We start from the raw sequence: 23,093 nt of genomic DNA, 5'->3' as shown, positions 1-23,093 counted from the left end.
GGCATCAATCTAGCTTTAAGCTCATTAGCTAAGAAAGCAAAATCTTTCCTGCTTCTTAAAATTTTTGATGGGATTTCCTTTAGTATGATAACATCTTGGGCAGCTATCTGAAATCTTTTATTATAAAAAGCTTGTATGATCTCATTACGCAGAGACTTCTTCGTAAAATAAATCACCACATCTCTAGGCAAATTCTTCTGCTTAGCAATCCAAGAGTTAAGCCTGTACACTTTTTCAACTTCTCTGCGTAATTCTCCTTTGTCCATATCCAAAACCACAGCCAAATCAGTAAGGACCACCTCCATCAGATCTTGATTCATATCTTCCTTGAGGCCTCTAATCCTCAAGGCATACTCCATCTGCCTATACTGAAACATCAGAATATCTTCTTGTGAAGTCTCCACCTTCCTTTCCACATCTTGAATTTTATCATCAAAGGAGTCAACTTTATCTTCAACTTCCTCGAGTCTTGCATCCAGCTTAACCACCACTGTAGCCAAACCTGAGACTGCTGCAAGTATATCTTGTCGCAAAATATTGTTGTTATTTTCCAATTGATCCTTTATCCCACTTATCTCTTCTTTGAAGTCAGATTTAATTTCTGATTTAAGCTGTGTAGTAAATTGCTTCATTTCCTCTCTCATTTGAGCTATAGCCTCTCCCATTATACCTCTAGCCTCTTGTGCTGAAAGTCCAGGCAAAGGAGGGGAGGGTGGTGGCTGTGCCGGTGGTACATGTTTAAGTTGTTGTTGTGGTTGTGCAGTAGAAATTATAGGGGAGGAAATCACCTTGGATGTTGTAGAAGGCGGCTGTCTCTTTGAAGCCATTTTAAATGACACAGTTCTCACTTCCCTTTCCCCCCCAAAAAAAAAGATGAGGGGGAAAGAGAAAAAAAAATACTTTTAAAAGAGGCAGCAAAAACACTATAATCCTTAAAAATCCAGAGAAAAAAGACCAAGAAAAAAAATCAAAAAAGAGAATTCAATACCAAAAGCAAAAGTAAAATCCAGTCCTTAAAAGGAGAAAGTGAAACAAAAGACAAGGGAAAAAAAAACTCCGTCACTTTCAAAACGCCATCTTAATCCCTTCTCCACAGTAATAAAAAAAAAGGAGAAATAATCAGAACTAAATAAAAAGAAAATAAACACCTAAATTATATAAGAAAAAATCCTTTAAACTGCTCTGTCCGTTTTTTAAGAATTACTCACCAACTCTCTATAAGCACGGAGATAGAAGCGGCAGTTTCTTTTGCTTCCTAGGAAGCAAAAACAGCTGGGAGGCGGAGACAGCAAGAGCTCCGAGGGAACACTCCTTTCACCCCCTCTAGAATTAAATCCAGAGAGGGTTCAGGGGTTCTACCTCTACTCTTGCACTCTCTGTCCCTTCCCTTTGCCCGGGAAGGGAATTCCGAGCCGCGGGCCAGCTGGTGCGCGCTGCGCTCCGCAGCTCTAACACTTTCCCAGCTGGATGGCTAGAAGATAGCCGCCATCACTGTCGCTCCGTACCGGAAGTCCCTCTAATTGTTGATTTTATAAGAAGTGGACTTATACAGACAGGAAAATGGCTTCAAAGCATTTAGGAATTTCTGCTGTCCCTAAAAGTTCAATTTCTTTTCCTGTAACACAGCCTGCACTGGAAACTAAACCTAAATACCCTCCACCTTCTCCCCCACCACCGGCACTTATGCTTAAAGATATTCAAGATGCTTTGAAAATAATGACATAAGAGATAAAGGAGGAGGTGGCTGATCTCCTCGACAGTAAAATCAAGGAAGAGATGGCAGAGCTGCTTGAGAATAAGAATAGTGAAATGAGGGAAGACATATTGCTTGCATTTCAAGGGCTAGCCACTCATATTGAATGCTTGGATGATCGGGTGGATGAAGTTGTGGAAAATATTGAAAAATTAGAGAATAGAGTTGTAAAAGTTGAAAATAAGATTGATATAACAGAGGATGAAATCACCATCTCACAATATAGAAATATGGAATTTGCATTACGAATAAGAGGATTAAAAGAGAACTCCAAGAAGATCTGAAAGAGGAGGTGGCAAAAGCTATAGCTCCCATCCTGGGATGTGAACCTGAGGAATTATCAAGAGAGGTGGATAAAATATTTAGGGTCAATTCATGGATTGCATGGCAGAAAAATTTACCTAGAGATGTCGTCATTTATTTTTCTAGGAGATCACTTCGAAATGAAATTATTCAGGCTTTTTATAAGCAGAGATTTCAAATTGCAGATCAAAATATTATAATCTTAAAAGAAATACCTCCAAAAATTCTTAGAAAAAGAAAAGATTTTGCTTTTCTGTCTGAGGAGCTTAAAAATTGACACGTTCAATTTAGATGGGAGATACCTGTTGGAATAGTGGTGAATTATGCAGGGACACGATATAGACTTAATACAATTTCAAAGGCAAAAGATTTTTATACTTATGTCCTGAAAGCAGGTTCACCACCATCTCCATGATTTAAGAGAACAGAAGAAAGGCTGGAAGATAAACAGCCAGTTGAAGGCGCAATGTCATTGGTTGTAGGAGATTTAACGCAGGCTGAACCTATTGAACAGAGTTTGGAGGTAAAGGATGATTCAAAGGAACAAAGGATGACTCATGCTGTGCATAGACATAAAGAAAAGGAGCAGAAGCAGAAGGCTAATTCTGGATCAACAATACAAGGTCCGATTACTACAGAGCCTGTGGGAGGGACACGACCGAAGAGATCAACAGCTGATCTTCAAGTAGTGTTCCAGAGGCTTCAGGCCACTAAGAATGGCAAAGTTTCTGACATGGAATGTTAATGGCCTGAATTCTCCACAGAAAAGAAAGTATTTCACTACTTGAAACAACATAAGAATGACATTGTTTGCTTGCAGGAGACTCATATTGCGGCGAAAAATCAAAAGTATTTGATTAGTTCTCAGTTGGGATCACATTTTATAGCTTCTGCCCCAGATAAAAAGGGGGGAGTAGTTATTTATGTAAGAAGAGATTTATCGGCTAGATTAATTGAATCTGATATACAAGGAAGATACGTTATTATTGATTTAGTGCTACAAGGCAAGAAATTTCTTATTATTGGATTATATGCCCCTAATCAACAACAAAAACAGTTCTACAAGTTGTTACATCATAAGCTAACTCAATTGGATTATAAATCTGTTATTATGATGGGTGATTGGAATGGTGTTTTGGATTCAAGTAAAGACAAGAAGGGATCTTTTAAAACTTCCAATCATTCTAAATTACCTAAAGCTTTTTTTGACTTGAAAGATGATTTGGAACTTAGAGACATTTGGCAAGAATGGAATATGGAGGATAGAGATTTTACTTTTTTTCGGATAGGCATCAATCGTTTTCCAGAATTGATTTTTTTTTAAATTACTACTGATCTTTTCTCCAGGGTCAAGAATGCTAAGATTTTTCCTAGAACATTGTTGGATCATAGTCCTGTATGGTTGGAGTTATTTGCTGAAGATGGGAATAGAAGATCTTGGAGACTGAACGAAAATTTATTTAGATATGAGGGGCTTTCGCAGAAATGTAGAGAACACTTGAAGGATTTTTTTGTTTTGAATATGCATAAAGGTACTTCGATGGCAATGGTTTGGGATGCCAATAAAGCTTATATGAGAGGGGTTTTGATTCATATGAATAATGGACATAGGCGTAAGCAGATGCAAAAACGTAAAGAGTTGGAAGAAGAGATTAAATCGAAGGAGAAGGCTTTTATTTTGAATCCATTGGATAATAGATTAAAGGTTTCTATAAATATGTTGAAAGAGCAATTTAATATGTTAATGGCTGATCAGATTGCAACTAATTTGCATTATATGAAACATAACACGTTTTGTAATGCAAACAAACCTGGTAGGTGGTTGGCTTATCAATTATGGAAGAAACAGAAATCACGTATTATAGAGAAAATAGAATATAAAGGTAAAGAGGTATATCAACAAAAGTTGATTAAAAAGAGTTTTTTAGATTTTTATACAAAAATATACGCTAGTGAAAATATACAAGCTTTAGATATAGATAAGTACCTACAGGCAGCACATTTTCCTAGACTTTCAAATGAACAATGAAATGAGATAAATTGTTTTAAAGAGGGAGGCTGGAAAAATACTGACTGTCTAACAGAAATTGTGGGTGAAAGGGTTTTCCTGTTTACCAGATGACACTTAAAATTAGAATTGCCAGATATCCTGTTTTCAGCTCTGCACATGATACATTGCAAACTGCCTATCACATGATATATTGAAAACTGCTTATCACTTGAAATATTGCTAACTGCTAAAAGCATTCCTATGTTGAATTGAGGAACTATAGATTATAACCATGTCTACTAACCTTCCTTTGTTAGAATAAGGAACTATAGAATGTAACCATGTATGGAATATATCTTGATCAGGAAATACCTACGTATTGGGGGTTATAAATATGATCATCCATGCCCCTGTTGGGCGTTCAGACCCCTTTAAGCTGTGAATAGCTCTCTGAACCTGCGCAAATAAACTTTCCTTCCACAAAAGAGCTGACTCAAGTCTCTCACTTCTACAACAGTTTCTGGTGCATTGGCCGGGAAACTTGAGTGAGGCGATGTTTCGCTGAGGACGGCTTGACCCTTCGGACCTGCTGGAAAGCCATCTCTGAACAATTCTCCAGGTGCCACGGGGGTGTTTTTCCCCTGGGAGACAGCTGTGGCTTCTCAGCAGAGCCGACAGTGCTGAGAGCCAGTCCAAGACCCTTTTGGAAAGGAAAGGAGGTCTGAACCAGCTCCTGGCCAGGATGAGTGTAACAACAAGGCAGGTGAGTATGTGTTTAAACTAATTGTACCTATCTCACTTGAAGATAGAAGAGGGGACCTGATCAACCCCCTGGACTCAGGATGGTGGTCCTAAAGAAGTCCGTGTTAAGTTGTGTGGGTGGTTAAGCCAGTGCATTTCCTACTAGTGACCGTTGGAACATCCGGCACTGTAGGTCATTGGCAGTGTATTAGGATGGGGGGGGCGTAGCAGAGTTCCCAGCACACCACTGGAATGCAGTATTTTAATCATACCCAGTATAGGGTCCCCTACCCTAAGGTAACTAGGGATAGGCTGCAGTTTTTATGTGAGCATCAATGGCCTCACATGGATGTGGGGTGACCCCTGGAGGGAACTTTTAAACTTCAAATCATTGATGATCTCACTTCTCTGATAGCAGCCAATGAGGAAAACTATCCTAATCAATTTCAGTATATAGATGAGTGGGGGGATGCAGTAGCAGGGCAGGCAGATGACTTATTGCAATGTCAGGCTGAAATGGTTCATTTGTGTGTGGCTAGACCTAAAGGAAAAAAGCTTCAGGTTGAGACTAAAAGAGTCAAGGATGTGAAGATTTCAGAGACTAAGGTATCAGACGCCAGGAAAGAGATAAAAGTGGAAGTAGAGGAATTGATTCTTAGACCCCCTCCCTATGTTCCGCACCTCTCCCCCATGCCCCCAGTGCCGGCTGCAGCAGCTGCTGTGCCTGCAGCTGCCGTGCCTGGGGAGGGGCTGATTGCTCCTGCTGTGCCCGAGGACGTGCAGCCAGTTGTGAGACAGAAACAGAAAGGGAAGCTGTTGGCCCCAAAGGAGGAAAGGGATCAGAGGGAGACAGATCTCCCTCTGGAAGTCAGGGGGGAACTGAGTGAGGGGGACGAAGTAGAAAGCAATGCTGGAATAGTTGTGGCTTCTGGAATAGTGACAAGATTGGCTGCAGCAAGGGCTAGGACTGCTAGACCAGAATTTCTAGCCCCCTGAGGCAGGATGATCAGGCAGTGCCAGATCAGCAGGGAGCCGTACAGATTAAGTCCATGTTTCAGTATGTTCCTTTCACCACAACAGATTTGTTAAATTGGAAACAGCATTATGGTCCATTGTCTTCTAAGCCTGCTGAAATGGCAAGCTTGTTTCAGACCATTATGCGAACCCATAATCCAACATGGCAGGATGTGCAGCAATTGTTAGATACTTTGTTGACTCCTGAGGAAAGGGAAAAGTGGAAGGCTGCTGTTAGGCAGTGCTTGAGAGATAGATTGCCGGCTGTTCAGGATCTTCAGCCAGAATTGGACACAAGGGCACCAGAAAGGGATCCAAAATGGGATGCACAAACTCCAGTAAAGATGGGATTGCTGAAGGAATATCAGAATTTAGTAGTAGAGGCTCTTCGCAAGGCTGGAAAGCCTCCGGTAAACATGTCAAAGCCTTCTTTAGTGCTGCAGGAAGCAGATGAGAGCCCGGAAAATTTCCTACAAAGATTGATTGAGGCTTATGAGCTTTATACTCAGGTTGATCCAAGGAGTGCAGATAATGTGAGAATGTTAAATGAGAGGTTCATAGCACAGAGCTATGATGATATAAGGAAGAAGTTGCAGAAGTTGGAGGGAGCATTAGGGAAGAATACTACAGAGTTGTTGGAAGTAGCAAGGAAAGTGTTTGTTAACAGGGAAAAGGTGGAAAAGAAGGAGAGAGAGGTGAGAATGCATAAGAAGACAGAGTTGTTGGCTGTGGCATTGCAAGGAGGGATCGTGCTGGGACCTAACCAGTGTGCTAATTGTAAGGAGGAAGGTCATTGGCAAAGAGAATGTCCTAGAAGGCAGATGAGAGGAAAAGGTTGGAGAGGAAGAGAAGCAGAGGATGTGGAGATGTTGGCGGTGGACCCCCCATGTGCTCTCCCTTCAGGGGAAGAGAGGGACTCGAGGGAATGCAAGAGACTGGAGTAGAGAAAGGGAAATTGAAGGAATTGGATTGGCAGGGACTGGTTGGTCGGATTGACTGGGACCTGGCTTAGAGGAGACCCCCCCCCCGAGCCATTGGTTACTTTAAACATAGGGGGTCGACAGACGTTTTTGGTGGATACTGAAGTAGGGAGATCAGTTGTGAATAGTCAAGTTGCTAAGATAGGACCCCATAAGATAAAAGTTCAAGGAATGTCAGGACAGATTTTAGGACAACCGGTTCTACAACCTGTCACTTGTGTGTTTAAAGGCTCAAAGATCCAACATGAGTTCCTTTATGTCCCCGAATGTCCAGTGCCTCTGTTAGGTAGAGACTTACTTAGCGAGCTAGGGGCAACTATTTCCTTTGATTATGGACAACAAACGCTTCAGATAAAACACCAACCTGAGGCTATGTGGAGACTGATGATTAATAGGTCTGTTGAGGAGGAAGTTCTGGATGAGAAATGGAGGAAGTTTGGAGTGCCGGGGCTATGGGCTGAGGATAACCCCTCTGGTTTCACAGCCCACCCCCCCCCTCAGTGATTGTGGAAGTGAAACCTCTAGCAACGCCTGTGCATATTAGGCAGAGATCCTGCTCCAAGGAGGCTATCACTGCTATATATGGGAGCATCCAAAAATATTTGAAAGCAGGCATTTTGGTACCTATTCAGTCACCTTGGAACACAGCTATTTTACCTATAAGGAAGCCAGATGGTTCCTTTCGTCCAGTTCAAGATCTCAGGATTATTAATTCCATGACTGTTACAATCCATCCTGTTGTGCCCAACCCCTATACATTGTTGAGCTTGATTCCTCCAATTGCGAAGTGGTTTTCAGTTGTAGATTTGAAAGATGCCTTTTTCACGATTCCCATCCATAAGGTTAGCCAGCCTTTGTTTGCTTTTGAGTGGGAAAATCCAAACACAGGGCAAAAAGCACAGTATACCTGGACTAGACTACCACAGGGTTTTAAAAATTCACCCTCCGCTAGGGACTGCCCTAGCGGAGGATTTACAGCATTTTGTGCCCCGGCAGAGAGGTGACACTATTCTGCAATATGTAGATGATGTGCTAGTGACAGGTAGGACAGAGGAGACGTGCTGGGAAAACACGGAATTCCTTTTACATTTGTTGCTGAAGTGTGGCTGTAGGGCTTCCAAGAAGAAGGCACAACTGGTCAAGCAGAGGGTGAGGTATTTAGAGTATGACATTGAGGAGGGGCATAGAGCTTTAGGCTGGGAAAGGAAGCAAGCAGTGTTAGCTATTGCTGAACCCCTGAATAGGCAACAGTTAAGGGGCTTTTTAGGTTTGGCAGGATTTTGCCGGATATGGATACCAAATTATGCTTTACTAGCAGCACCGCTTTATTCAGCTACAAAAGGGGGTGATGATGAACCCTTGGACTGGGAGGGAGAACAAAGGAGAGCTTTTAAGGAAGTGAAACAAGCCCTCACATCAGCACCAGCCCTAGCTTTGCCTAACTTGGAAAAGCCTTTCAATCTGTATGTTGATACCAGGAAGAATATTGCCTTGGGGGTGTTGACACAACAATTGGGGCAGAGGCAACGCCCGGTGGCTTACTTATCTAAGCAATTAGATGGGGTTGCCCAGGGTTGGCCACATTGCTTGAAGGTTCTTGCTGCTATAGCAGTCCTTTTGCAGGATTGCAATAAATTGACCTTCTCATGTCCCATAAGGGTTCACACCCCTCATGCAGTCCATTCTATCTTGGATAATAAAGGGCATTTGTGGATCAGCAGTCAAAGGCTTTTTAAGTATCAGGCAATGATGATTGAAAACCCTCAAGTAAAACTAGTGGTGTCCAATCGACTGAACCCTGCCACCCTATTGCCTACAAAAGTTGAATCAGAACATGACTGCTTACAAGTGTTAGAGACTGTATACTCAAGCTGTTCAGATCTATCTGATATCCCTCTTCCGGATGCTGCCCTGAATTGGTATACAGATGGCTCTAGTTACATGCACGATGGCAGAAGGGTTTCTGGATACGCTATTGTGGATGATGAGAATGTGGTGGAGAGTAGTCCGCTTGGGGCTGGCTATAGTGCTCAAGTAGCAGAACTATGGGCACTCATCAGAGCAATGGAAAGGGCAGAAAGGGAAACTTTGAATGTTTGGACGGATAGTAAGTATGCTTTTCTGACTTTACATGCTCATGGTGCTGTGTATAAGGAGAGAGGATTTAGGGATTCTGCTGGCAAACATGTGTTGCATGGACACTTAATCAAGTGCCTTCTCGATGCAGTACAGAAACCAGCAAAAGTTTCTGTTATGCATTGTAAAGGGCATCAACGGTGGCTCAAGGGAATCGGAGGGCTGATTTGGAAGCTAAAAAGGTGGCAACAAGAACAGAGCCCACACCGGATTTATCAATATGTGTTGCAATGGACTTGAGGCTCCTGCCCCCTGTCATTAAGCCAACATATTCACAGCAAGAGTGTGTGAAAGCAGTGAATGACCTTAAAGCTATTATTAAAGATGGGTGGTATCTGTTGCCTGATGGACGTATTTTTGTCCCACAATCTTCAGCATGGGCTTTACTTCAAGCATCTCATGAAGCAACCCACATCAGGAAAACAGGGTTGGAAGCAGCCATTGGAAGGGATTACTATGTAAATGGATTGGCTGGGATAGCTGCTCGAGTGGTTTCACAATGTGGCATCTGTGCTAAAGTCAATCCTAGACAAGGGCCCCTTTTACCACCTGGGACAATACCTGTCTCATACTTTCCTATGGAGTCTGTCATGGTTGATTTTACAGACATGCCAAGATGCGGGTTGTACAAAGCCCTATTGGTATTTGTGGATAAATACACTGGCTGGCCAGAAGCTTACCCTACAAAGACTAAACAAGCCAGGGAAGTGGCTAGACTGTTGTTAAAAGATTTAATACCTCGTTTTGGCTGTCCTTCCTTTATCTCTTCTGATAATGGTCCTGAATTTGTTCATCAAGTCAATCAAGCAGTGGCTACTGCAGTTGGATCTAAGTGGCGGTTTCATAGTGCTTTCCATCCTCAGTTGGGTGCAAACTCAGAAAGGATGAATCGCACTTTGAAAGAGAAAATTACTAAAATTTGTGCTGAGAGTCATCTGAAATGGCCTGACGCTTTACCTTTAGCTCTATATGCTGTGAGATGTGCTCCTTGTAGACAGTACAAACTGTCCCCATATGAGCTGATGTTTGGGCGTCCTCCTACGCTGCTAAAAAGAAATTTGGCTAGATGGCCTGATTTAGGCCATCAGGGGGGAGTGTGGACTCTGGAAATGGTGCAGGAACTGAATAAGCAGGTGGAAAAACTTAGAAACTATGTTATTGAGCAAACACCATTTAGATTAGTAACAAGATGTCATCCCTTTAAACCTGGAGATAAGGTGTGGGTGAAATATTGGAAGCGTGAACAACTGGAAGGGAGATGGAGAGGGCCTTATGAGGTAATAATGGCCTCTCCTTTAGCTATAAAGATTGCCGAATCTAAGTCCTGGATCCACTGGACCAGAGTCAAGGCAGCAGCCGATCCCCTGTGGACAGTGACTAAGGACCCAAAGGTCTCTACCAAGCTTATTCTTAAACGTGTTTAATGAATATTCTATTGTTTGTATAACAAATATTATAGTAGTACAAGTGTATCCTGCACATATATCTATGGCTGTTCGGCTGGAATTCAACATCCTTGCTAAGCCACTCCGGAAGCTGGCTTTCTACGCACGGGAGAAGAAAGGATGAAAGGATTATTTCTGCTTTTATATAGTATTATTGTTGCATGTAATAATGTTTGTCTTTTTAATCTAGGCCAATGGAGCAAGCCAGAAGAGGCTCCCAGTATTGTTCAGTCTTATGCTATAGGCACTGGCACTTGTGATGGTCACCCCCCCCCCATTGGTTTTTCATCAGAATGCTGGAATGGTATCTTGCCTCATCCTTGTCAATTTCCACTAGCGTTTGACAGAATAGTTAAAGAAACTTGCATCACTAGACAACCTGTCAACCTAGAAGCCTGTCAATATGCTGGATATATCCTTAGGAAAGGCATATGTGTTAGGGCCCCATATAAGAAGCCTCCTCCTCCTGTAACGTTGCAATGTGGGCCTCCTTTATTTTGGGGTTGGGAGCAAGTTACCCTAGTCTCGCAGTTAAAAACGGGATGGAAGAGGACTTGTATTGTACGTGTAATTCCAGTGGAGTTTGGAGTCATTATCTGGAAACCCCAAAGGAAGCGCCCAGAGAGAAAACGAAGTAAAAGGTCCAACCAGAATAAAGATGTACCCCATCCATTGGAGTCAAGGATGCAATATAATTTGTGGGTCCAGTTGGCTAAAATAGCCAACACAACAGATTTTTGCCTTTCTGAATCATATGACATGGAGAATTTACTGTCCACATGTTTAATACCAGTGTGTGTTCCAGTCACAGTGGCCAAGGAGTTTGGTCACTATGTGTTTAAAGGGCATATAGGATATGAAACACTGTATAGCTGGGGTCACATTTCTAAGTTTTTGCCACCCGATGCCCTAGCTTTACATACTCCTAACGTAGCCATTCCAGAAGACTTACAATGTGCACATATTACAGGTTGTGAGCAAAGTACACCCCTACCTCATTGCCTGAAGGTGATCCAAGAAAAGCTGAATTGCACATCTTTCCAATCAGTGTCCTTTGGTTATGCCAACATATGGTTGCCCAGGGGGTGGTTCTTCACTTTTGGAAAAGACACTTTTAATTACATTCCTGCCAATCTAAGCACAACATATTGCTGTCTAAGTAGACTGACTACCTTCCTACCAGATAGGTCACTTTTTACCTCCTTTAATGTCACACGTTACAAAAGGGCAGAAGTTTTGAATGAAGACTGTGACTCCTCTCGTATTCTTCTGAATGCTACTGAATATAATGCCTTGGCTATCTCATTGGTGGGAGTTCCTGCACTGGCTTTAAGAGCTCATGTCAATATAAACTCTATGGCCTGCAACTTGGCTAAAACTATAAATGCCACTTCAATAGCCTTGTCTGCTATCAATCAGGAAATGGTGGAACTATGCAAGGCAATTTTACAAAATAGGGCAGCCATAGACTATCTACTGCTCCACCAACATATGGGATGTGAGGTCTTTGAGGTGATGTGCTGTTTTAATCTATCAGATCAATCCCCAGTTATAAACAAGCAGATTAAAGTGCTCCATAAAATGGCATTGGACTTGTAAATAGATTCCCTGGGAAGTTGGTGGAGTAACTTATGGTCTTGGCTCCCAATGGGTCTTATTGGTAATATCATAAGAGCAGTAGTCATTTTTATTGCTATTCTGATTAGTAGTTGTTGTCTTATGCAATGTGCCTTTTTCATTGATGCATAACATAAGACTGCCAAAACAAGTGTCACTACTTGCAGAAAGGAAAGCAACTGCTCAAGTTATGGCTATGTGGGAGTTCCAGAACCAGGAGTATAATAAAATACATACATCAGACCCAAGTGTTACAGGTTGAAACTTATCTGCAAGGTTGAGATAAGTCTCAACAGGGGGGAGTAAAGTGGGAGGCTGTAAAAATACTGATTGTCTGACAGAAATTGTGGGTGAAAGGGAGGTTTTCCTGTTTATCAGAAGACACTTAAAATTAGAATTGCCAGATATCCTGTTTCCAGCTCTGCACATGATACATTGCAAACTGCCTATCACATGATATATTGAAAACTGCTTATCACTTGAAATATTGCTAACTGTTAAAAGCATTCCTATGTTGAATTGAGGAACTATAGATTATAACCATGTCTAGTAACCTTCCTTTGTTAGAATAAGGAACTATAGAATGTAATCATGTATGGAATATATCTTGATCAGGAAATACCTACGTATTGGGGATTATAAATATGATCGTCCATGCCCCTGTCAGGCGTTCAGACCCCTTTAAGCTGTGAATAGCTCTCTGAACCTGCACAAATAAACTTTCCTTCCACAAAAGAGCTGACTCAAGTATCTCACTTCTACAACAGTTTAATTACTTCTGAGGAAATTATTTGGGCAATTAAACAGTTAAAAGTGGGTAAGGCTCCTGGTACAGATGGATTAACAGCAATTTATTATAAAATATTATCTGAAGAGATGATAGAACCATTAAAGGAATTTTGTAATAGTATCCAGATTGGAGGAGAAGTGCCTCCGTCTTGGAGAAGGGCTTTTATATTGTTGATTCCAAAGGAGGACCAAGACCTTACCCAGCCTAAGAATTATAGACCTATATCGCTTTTGAATACAGATTATAAGATTTTCTCGAAAATATTGGCAAATAGATTAATGCAAGTTTTGAAGCAAATGATTCATAGTGATCAGTCTGGATTTATAACTGGAAAATATATGAAATATAATGTAAGACAAATTGTTAATTTAATTGAGTATTTGGATAAGAACAATCAAGTCCTTGCGGCATTAATATTTTTGGATGCTGAAAAAGCTTTTGATCAGTTGAATTGGCAATTTTTATTGAAAGTTGTTGATAAAATGAATTTTGGGGATAAATTTTTATATTCTCTTAGGGCTATATACTAACAACAATCGGCACAAATCATAATTAATGGGGGAATTAACCGAGGCATTTAAAATTGAAAAGGGTACAAGACAGGGATGTCCATTGTCACCATTGTTGTTTGTTTTAACAATGGAGATTTTACTGATTAAAATTCATGAATCAACTATAATAAAAGGAATAAAAATAAAAAAGAATGATTATAGGTTGAGAGCCTTTGCGGATGACTTGGTTGTGATACTATCTCAACCGATTCAATCGGTTATAAATTTGATGGAAATTATAACTCAGTATGGGAAAGTTTCTGGTTTTAAGGTAAATAATAATAAGACTAAAATATTATCTAAAAATATGATTATGAAGGAAAAGGAAATGTTAGTTAAATTGACAGGTTTTGAAATAGAGAAAAAGGTTAAATATCTGGGAGTATATATTACAGCCTCTAATGTAAAATTGTATAAAAATAATTATGAGATATTATGGTTAAAAGTACAAAAGGACTTAAACAATTGGAAAAAATTACAATTATCTTTGTTGGGGAAAATTGCAGCTGTTAAAATGAATGTTCTACCAAAGTTTCTTTTCTTGTTTCAAATGATACCTATTTTGAAAAAAGATGCCAATTTGGATGAATGTCAGAAGGGCATTAATAAATTCATTTGGGCGGGGAAAAAACCAAGAATTAAATTTAAGATCTTACAAGACGCACGGGAAAGAGGAGGAGTTAAGGCGCCTAATTTGAAATTATACTATGATGCGGTAGTTTTAACATTGGTTAGTGATTGGCTTAATTTAATAAATAAAAGTATACTTCATCTTGAGGGATGGGATTTATTATATGAGTGGCATCCATACTTAATTTATAACAAAAAAGTTGCCCAAGCTTTTAAATCTCATATTTTAAGAAATGCTTTATTGCGTGTCTGGAAGAAGTATTATTATAAGTTAAATTATAAAATACCAATCTGGGGGATTCCTGGACACGTGATAGAGGGGGTATCTATGGGTGTGAATTTGGATAGGATTTCTTATAAGGAACTACTTAGACTGGTAGGGAATGATTGGCAATTAAAATCATTAGTTGAGTTAAAGCAAGAAAATATTGTACAGTCTTGGTTTCAGTATAATCAATTGTTGGCTAGGTGGAAGTTAGATCAAAAGGTTGGTATCACCTTAATGGATGAGAATTTGGTAATACAGATTAAAGATCAAAATTGAGTGCATATAAAGAGAATTCATAATGCTTTAATAGAATTGGATTCGGAAATGGATTTAGTTAAAGATTGTATGGTAAAATGGGCCCAAAATATTCAAGAACCAATTCCATTGGATATATAGGAGGTAATTTGGGTTAGAAATGTAAAATTTACCCAGGCCCAAAATTTAAGAGAAAATTTTTACAAAATGTTTTATAGATGGCATTTGGATCCTAAAAAGTTGTCTTGTATGTATCCTAATTTACAGCCCAAATGTTGGAGATGTGGTAGCTTGGATGCTACTTATTTTCATATCTGGTGGACTTGTAGAAATATAAAAGCTTTTTGGATTAAGATTTGGTGGAACATTCAAAAGATTTTTAGGAGAAAGATAAAGTTTACTCCACAATTATTTTTATTGGATGTTATTGTAGATTGTGATGTTAAAGAAATTAACTTGATGTTGAATTTGATAACAGCTGCAAGGTTATTGGTAGGGCAATATTGGAAGAAGGACTGTTTGCCTACTATAGAAGAATGAACGCTTAAAGTGTCAAATTTAGCAGAAATGGCGAAAATTTCTGCTTACTTGAAGGATCATTCACAAGAAAGATATATTTCGGTCTGGAGAAGATGGATAGATTATATTCAGAATAAATATGGGACTAAAAAGTTTCATCTAGTTTATGAGTAAATTTTAGAGTATTATTATTATTAATAGTTTATTATAGTAGATTTTTTATTAGTTTTATTATTATTTTTAGTATTAGTATTGTTAATAATTTGGATATTGTATTGTTTAATAATATTGACTTGTTTATATTATTATGTTTATGTTTATTTTTAATTTGTTTATACCTATGTTAAAGGGAAGTTAAAGCGCATTATGGACTTGGTTATTTATATAGTTGGTTAATGTTAGTTAGAGTTTGATTGTTATATTTGTAACCCTGTACTCAGCTCTGGGAAGTGGGGAGGGAGAGGGGGGATTTAGGGTGGGTGTGTTTTGGGTGTATACTGTAATTTTTATAAAACATTTCAATAAAAAAAAGTCTGGAATATGTTTACCTAATAGTCTATTTTTAAAGAAGTTCACTTCTAGTGATGAGGACTTTACAACTTCCTATGTAATTTGTTCCAGTCCTTAAATATTTTTATGTTTAGGAAACTCTTTATTCAACTTATCTTTCTTCCTCCAACTTTATCTTGCTTCCTCTAGCTTGCTGCTGTGTGTTACCATGGTGAGACATCAGTTTGCAATTTTTTTCCAAACTCTAAATTTGAAGAGAACTTAAGAGGGATTCCGTCTGTTCTCTGACTAAATTCTCCACAATGTTAATACTATATTTCTACTTAAATACCAGGAGAAATTGCTACATACTGGAAAATGTACTTAGTTTTCTATTGCCATTGCAAGTTTTTATTAAAAAAAAAAAGTTTGTTGAAGATGACGGAACTTGCTGAAATAGCTAAATTAACTTCCCTGATCAGAGAAAAGATTAACTATGTTTATTTCTGATTGGAAATCCCCTACAGAAAAAATGAAGTTGTGATTTATGGGTTTGATGATTATACAGCACAAATTAGAAAAAGAAGAATCATGTAACCATATTAAGAAGTAAAGTTATAATTGTAACTAATATGTTATACTTATATCCACAGTTTATTGCTAAAAAGAAGATTGAAAGCTATTTTTTATTTTTATCATTTAGTTTTAATCCTTTTAAAATTTATATACGTACTGTATGTATGTGAGTGTGTAGATACGTATATATTATATATGTGTGTTATAGTTTTTAATCTAAACTAGTCTGTATATACAGTGCATTCAGAAAGTATTCAGATCACCTTCAATTTTGTCAATTTTGTTATGCTGCAGTCTAATTCTACAGTTGTTGAAATTCATTTTTTTTTCTCATTAATCTACACTCCATACCCCATAATGACAAAGTGCAAACAGAATTTTCGAAATGTCTGTAAATTTATTAAAGAGGAAAAAATGAAATATCATTGTCAGAATCCAATTATATTTCATCTCTACTTATCAACTATAGAAAACCCCATTTCTGCCTTCCCTGGATTCTGTCATATGGTGAAGGGAAGGGGGTGAACAAAGGGGCTTTATGGCCCTCACTTCCTTCAGTACACTTCAAAGAGACTGAATGTGGATATCGCCAAAAGGACTAACCATAAGAATGGGGCTATTACCTTTCATGTAGTTCTCTCTGAGGTCTCCATCCAGCCGGCAGTAAGGAAAAGGGGGTGGGAATGTAATGCCTGAGACTGTCACTGGAAGAAAGGGGTGATTGGGTGGGGCTACTGGGGAACCTCTTAAAGCATTGAATGGGAGAGCTTGGACCCCAAGTCCTGTCTTGGCAGAGGAAGCAGAGATCGACATATTGAAGAGACACCACCGAGGAAAACAATGGAGCCACTCCCCGCCTGAGTTGACACACGAACCAGTGAAGCCAAGAAGCAAATGGGGTGTTTAAAGTGCAGAAGAGAAGGGCATCGAGCTGTAGAATGCCGCTCCAAAGCCCCCCAGCACAACCCAGACAGATCCCCAATCAGCAAATCCGGAAAGTCTTCAGCTAAGCCAAAAGAAACTGCCATGAGAATGATGGAAATTGTGGAAACCCCCCACCTCTGCTCATCAGGGGAAAAGAACTCCAGCCTACACCGCAGGGCCGGTGAACGCCTCAGATGACAGCTCAGAGGGCGAACCCCTGGTAAGTGGACGCATCGCACCCATCCTCAAAACAGTGACTATACTAATTCTCCCCATGCCCGAAGCCGTGAAGGTGAAAGCCTTAGACTCTGGCTGCACCCGCTGCCTCATTAGCCCGACACTAGTGGGGAATCTTGGCATTCCGTCAAGGAGACTGGAACAACCAATCTCATTTGGCCAGTTAGATGGATCCATAGCAGGGAGGGTGCCAGCTACCCTAGCCACTTTACCAATACACCTCTCCCTGGGCAAACATGAGGAGGACACAACGTTTGTGGTGACCCCAGGCATGGAATGCCCAATGATCCTAGGGATGGAATGGTTAAAAAAATGGAACCCCTGGGTAAATTGGAGGATGACAGAAATCAAATTCCTGAAGGGGGACCCTATGGACTTAAAATCCCAAGGCGGGCTACCAGAATCAAGAATAGAAAAAGCATCCATGGGAGAAGAAAACGGACTACCAGAAATACCAGAGGAATACAGAGACCTTGCTGAAGTTTTCAGTGAGGAGGGGGCGGATGAGCTCCCCCCCACCAACCCACAGACTGCGCCATTGAATTCAAGCCTGGGGCAAAACTCCCGAAGCCCAGATTATACTCCATGAGCCCAAAGGAGAAGGAGGAAATGGAAAGATTCATTTAAAAAAAAACTAGAGAGAGGGTTCATTGAGCCAGCCAAGCCTAAAGTGGCTGCCCCGGTCCTCTTTAGGGAGAAGAAGGATGGCTCTTTACACTTATGCATGGATTATAGGGCCCTAAATACAATCAGTGGAAGCAACCTATACCCTCTGCCCCTCATGAAAGACATGCTGTCACACCTCTTGAAAGGGAAAATTTTTTTCTAAACTAGACCTAAGGGAAGCTTACTATCGCGTGAGAATTAAGGAAGGGGACGAATGGAAGACCGCATTTAACTGCCCCATGGGTTGTTATCAATTCAAAGTCTTGCCATTTGGATTACAAGGGGGCCCTGCAGTCTTTATGCAATTAATCAATGACGTTCTAAGGGAGCACCTATTTAAGGGGGTCCTTGTTTACTTGGACGACATTCTTATCTTCACCGAAACAAAAGAGGAACATGTCAACCTTGTCAGAGCAGTTTTAAAGAAACTGTGAGTCACCCACCTATATGCCAAACTCTCAAAATGCGAATTCCACCAGGAAAGGATAGACTACCTAGATTATCGCATATCCCCCCAGGGCATTGAAATGGACCCAGAGAAGGTCAGAGCAGTATTAGATTGGGCACCACCCCACACAAGAAAGCAGCTACAAAGTTTCCTGGGCTTTGCAAACTTTTACCACCAATTCATCCCCTCATTTGCCCAAATAGCCCTGCCCCTCACTAACTTATTAAAAATGAAGGGAGCATCCTCAGTAAAACCTAGCCAACCACTAACATGGACAATGGAGTGCCAAGCAGCGTTTGAGAGACTAAAGAGACTTTTTTCTGCCGAACCAGTACTAAGGCACCCAGACATGGATAAGCCCTTCGTAATACAGGCAGATGCAAGTGATGTGGCAGTGGGGGCTGTTCTATTACAAGAAAACGATGATGGAGTATTGCAACCCTGTGCATATACATCCAAGAAACTCACGGAAACAGAACAGCGCTGGCCCATATGGGAGAAAGAGGCATACGGGATACGTTGGGCATTACTCATGTGGCGACAGTTCCTGGAAGGCAACAAAATCCCCTTCCAGGTGTGGACTGATCACAAAAATTTGGAAGCCCTGAAAGTGCCCAGGAAACTCAATCCCAAACAAGCCCGCTGGTCCCAGCATCACCAATTCCAATTTAAGCTCAAACATTTACCAGGGAGAAAGAACTTCCTGGCAGATAACAGCGCACAAGCCACAGACTCTAAACCAATGATGGCAGAGTTACAACCGGCAGCACCAGTAACCACAAGAACCCAAGCTAAATTAAAACCACAACTGGACAGCCAAACTGGAATTGAATTCAGAAAAAGTTTGGAAACAGATGAATGGTTCCAGAAAAACAAAAATGTGTGCACAATGAGAGACGGGTTGCCTTGGGTAGGGGAAAAGTTATATATACCAACAACCCAAAGAGTCACATTCATGCAGCTTTGCCATGACACAAAATCAGCAGGGCATTTTGGATTTGTAAAAACTTTACACTTAATTAAATGGCAATTTTGGTGGCCATCCATAAAAAAGGACATAGAAAGCTACGTAGCCAGCTGCCCAAAATGTGCTACTGCAAAGAGGTTGCAAGGGAAATCACCAGGACTATTACAAACAGTGGAAATCCCTCAGCCCCCTGGAGGGAAATAGCCATGGATTTTATAGTGGAATTGCCAGAAAGCAATGGGAATACTGTTGTCTGGACGGTCACGGACTTGTTTTCCAAACAGGTGCACTTTATCCCTTGCCAAAAGATTCCCATCATCTCTGATAGGGGAGTGCAATTTACGTCTGCATTTTGGAAGGAATTTTTATCGCTTTTAGGAACCACTCAGGGATTGACATCTAGCCACCACCCACAAGGGAATGGGGGAGCTAAAAAAATGAACTCAGTACTTGAGCAATATTTGAGATGTTTTTTGAATTTCCAGCAAAATGATTGGACGGACTTACTCCCTTTTGCAGAAGTTGCCTACAATAATGCAGTCCACTCCAGCACAGGTTACACTCCTTTTCAAATAGCCAATGGTCAAAGTTTCAACCCCATGCCAGAATTAACCCCAAACGAACCAACGATCCCATCACTGAAAGAATGGATGGAACAATTACAAGACACCTGGCCAATAGTTAGAAAAGCACTAGATGAAGCTAGGCAGGCATACAAAGCACAAGCGGATAAAAAAGGGTTGAGCCTACACCATTCATTATAGGAGAAATGGTGTACTTATCTACAAAATACCTAAAGTCCCTATAGCCCTGTAAAAAACTTGGACCAAAATATATAGGGCCTTTTCCAATTAAAAGAATCGTAAACCCAGTAACAGTAGAATTAGAATTACCCAAAAATCTCAGGCAAATACACCCAATTTTTCATTGCAGCTTGCTGAAAAGAGAGTATCAGTCACCTTTACGGTCAAAAATCCCCACCACCACCACCTCCAATCATGGTGGAGGGCGAACACATTTCAAAATAAAGGAAATCCTTGACTCAAGGAGATATCATGGAGCGACTCAGTACCTAGTTGCCTGGAAACACCTCCCTGCCTCACAAAACTAGTGGGTCCATAAACGTCATGTTAGAGCCCTGAAGCTATTAAAGAAGTTTCATACAGAGTATCCTAACAAGCCTGACTAACTTTTATACCTGTTTTGTTTTGTTTCAGGTGGATCTGTCTTTTTTTTAAGGAGGCAGGATGTCAGAATCCAATTATATTTCATCTCTAGTTATCAACTATAGAAAACCCCATTTCTGCCTTCCCTGGATTCTGTCATATGGTGAAGAGAAGGGGGTAAACAAAGGGGCTTTATGGCCCTCACTTCCTTCAGTACACTTCAAAGAGACTGAATGTGGATATCGCCAAAAGGACTAACCATAAGAATGGGGCTATTACCTTTCATGTAGTTATCTCTGAAGTCTCCATCCAGCCGACAGTAAGGAAAGGGGGTGGGAGTGTAATGCCTGAGACTGTCGCTGGAAGAAAGGGGTGATTGGGGGGGGCTACTGGGGAACCCCTTAAAACCTTGAAGGGGAGAGCTTGGACCACAAGTCCTGTCTAGAATGCCTGCAACCATTTTCTCTTAATAAAGGATGCCTGTTGGAAGAATTATTCCAAGAGTTCTGTCTTCTTAAGATGCAAAGTGGGGTGGGTCCTTACAATCATATTAGCATAAGTATTCAGACCCTTTGCAACAACACTTGAAATTTAGCTCAGCTGTCTCCCATTTCTCTTGATTGGTGCTGACGTGTTTCTAAACTTTGATTGAAGTCTACTTGTGGTAAATAAAATTGATTGGACATGATTTGGAAAGGCACACACCTCCCTATGGAAAGCCTCACAGCTGACATGCATGCTGTAGCAGAGCAAAAGCATGAGGTCAAAGGAACTCCCTGCAGAGCTCAGAGACAGGATTATTGCAAGGTAGAAATCTGGGGAAGGCTACCATAAAATTTCTGCTGCACTGAAAGTTCCTAAGAGCACAGTGACCTCCATAATTCTCAAATGGAAGAAGTTTGGTACAACTAGGAGTCTTCCAAGAGCTGGTCACCTGGTTCATCTGAGCAATTGGGAGAGAAGGGCCTCAAAAAGAGGGAACAAGAACCCAATGGTCACTCTGACTGAACTCCAGAGATCCTGTATGGAGATGGGACAGAGTTCCAGAAAGACCACCATCTCTGCAGCCCTCCACAGATCTGAGCTTTATGGCAAAGTGCCTAGACAGAAGCCTCTCCCTGGTGCAAAACAGGGAGTTTGCAAAAAAGCACCTGAAGGATTCTCAGATTGTGAGGAAAAAGATTCTCTGGTCTGATGAAACCAAGATTGAGCTGTTTGAACTTGTTATGTCTGGAGAAAACCAGGCACTGCTCATCACCTGCCCAATATTATCCCAACAGCATAGTGGTGGCAGCATCATTCTGGGGAGGTATTTTTCAACAGCAGGGACTGGAAGACTCTTGAGGGTTGAGGAAAAGCTGAATGAAGCAAAGTACAAGGATATCCTCAATGAAAACCTGTTCCACAGGGCTTAGGATCTCAGACTAGGCTGAAGGTTCACTTTCCAACATGACAATGATCCTAAGCACACAGCCAAAACAATACAGGACACTGTTCTAAAGTGGCCCAGCCGGGGCCCTGACTTGAACCCTATTGAACATCTCTGGAGGGATCTAAAAATGGCTGTCCATCGATGATCACCATCCAGCCTGATTGAGTTTGAGAGGATTTAAAAGGAAGAATGGCAGAAAATCCTCTAATCCAAATGTGCAAAGCTTGTCACGTCATACCCCAAAAGACTTGAGGCCATAATTGCTGCCAAAGATGCTTCAACAAAGTACTGAGTGAAGTATCTGAATACTTACTGTATGCCAATGTGATATTTCAGTTTTTTCTTTTTAATAAATTTACAGACATTTCTAAAATTTTGTTTGCACTTTGTCATTATGGGGTATTGATTAGATTAATGAGAGAAAAATGAATTTTAACAACTGTAGAATCAGATCAGCAATTCAGAAGTGTTTGAGAAACTCACAAATGGGGAAACAAATCGAAACTGAAAACTGTTTCAAATGTTATTCATTATACACTTAAAAATATAAATTACATTAATGTCTAGCATACCTCTCATGAAGTACTATGTCTTTCTTTGTTTCAATTTGCTATCTAATCTATTTAGCTGAATTCCCTGACTAAGTGCATAGCTTCACTGCACACTCAAGCTTTCTTGTCCTGCACTGATGCTGTCTGGACTCAAAGCTGGCTTGAAAATACATTCTTTGTGTTGGCATATTTTGGTAGCAAGTTGCCAAGTGTTAATTCTAGACTATGGGTACTGCATCTTTCACCTCTCTCCCAACCTCGTGCCTTCCATTGCTGCTATGCCCCCAACCCCAATTTTTTTTCCCAAGAAAGCAATTGCCAATTGTGTTTTTTCCCTGTGGGTGCATCTCTCTGGACACAAATATTTGAGTATGTGTGTTTACAATACAAAGTTTATTTGATAGATACAGAGTCAAAGCATCAAAATGTAGCTATCTGCAGACCCAAGTAGTTTTTAAATGAAATTTTGTTTCTTGTATTTTGCAGGCCTGTCTCAGTAAAGTCTGCTGCAGCTTGTTACAGGTCATTGTAAGTAGTGCAGTTGTTATCACTTAAGAGATCAAAATATAATCTTTTTTGTATAACCCAGCCATTGTTCATTCTTTCTTATTTACATTCTGTACTTTGCTCAGAGATAACAACAAT

General features: G+C 40.5%; 1 pseudogene; it reads left to right on the top strand.

Moving 5' to 3' along the window:
- The first annotated feature begins 6,952 nt into the window (after positions 1 to 6,952).
- LOC120315884 lies at positions 6,953 to 10,341 on the top strand (annotated as a pseudogene).
- The last annotated feature ends 12,752 nt before the right edge of the window (positions 10,342 to 23,093 follow it).

Source organism: Crotalus tigris, unplaced genomic scaffold (genome assembly GCF_016545835.1).
Source record: "Crotalus tigris isolate CLP2741 ecotype Arizona unplaced genomic scaffold, ASM1654583v1 scf7180000019175.1090142, whole genome shotgun sequence".
Taxonomy (NCBI): domain Eukaryota; kingdom Metazoa; phylum Chordata; class Lepidosauria; order Squamata; family Viperidae; genus Crotalus; species Crotalus tigris.
Note: the sequence above shows the minus strand (reverse complement) of the source record. Positions and strands in the feature narration are given on the sequence as shown.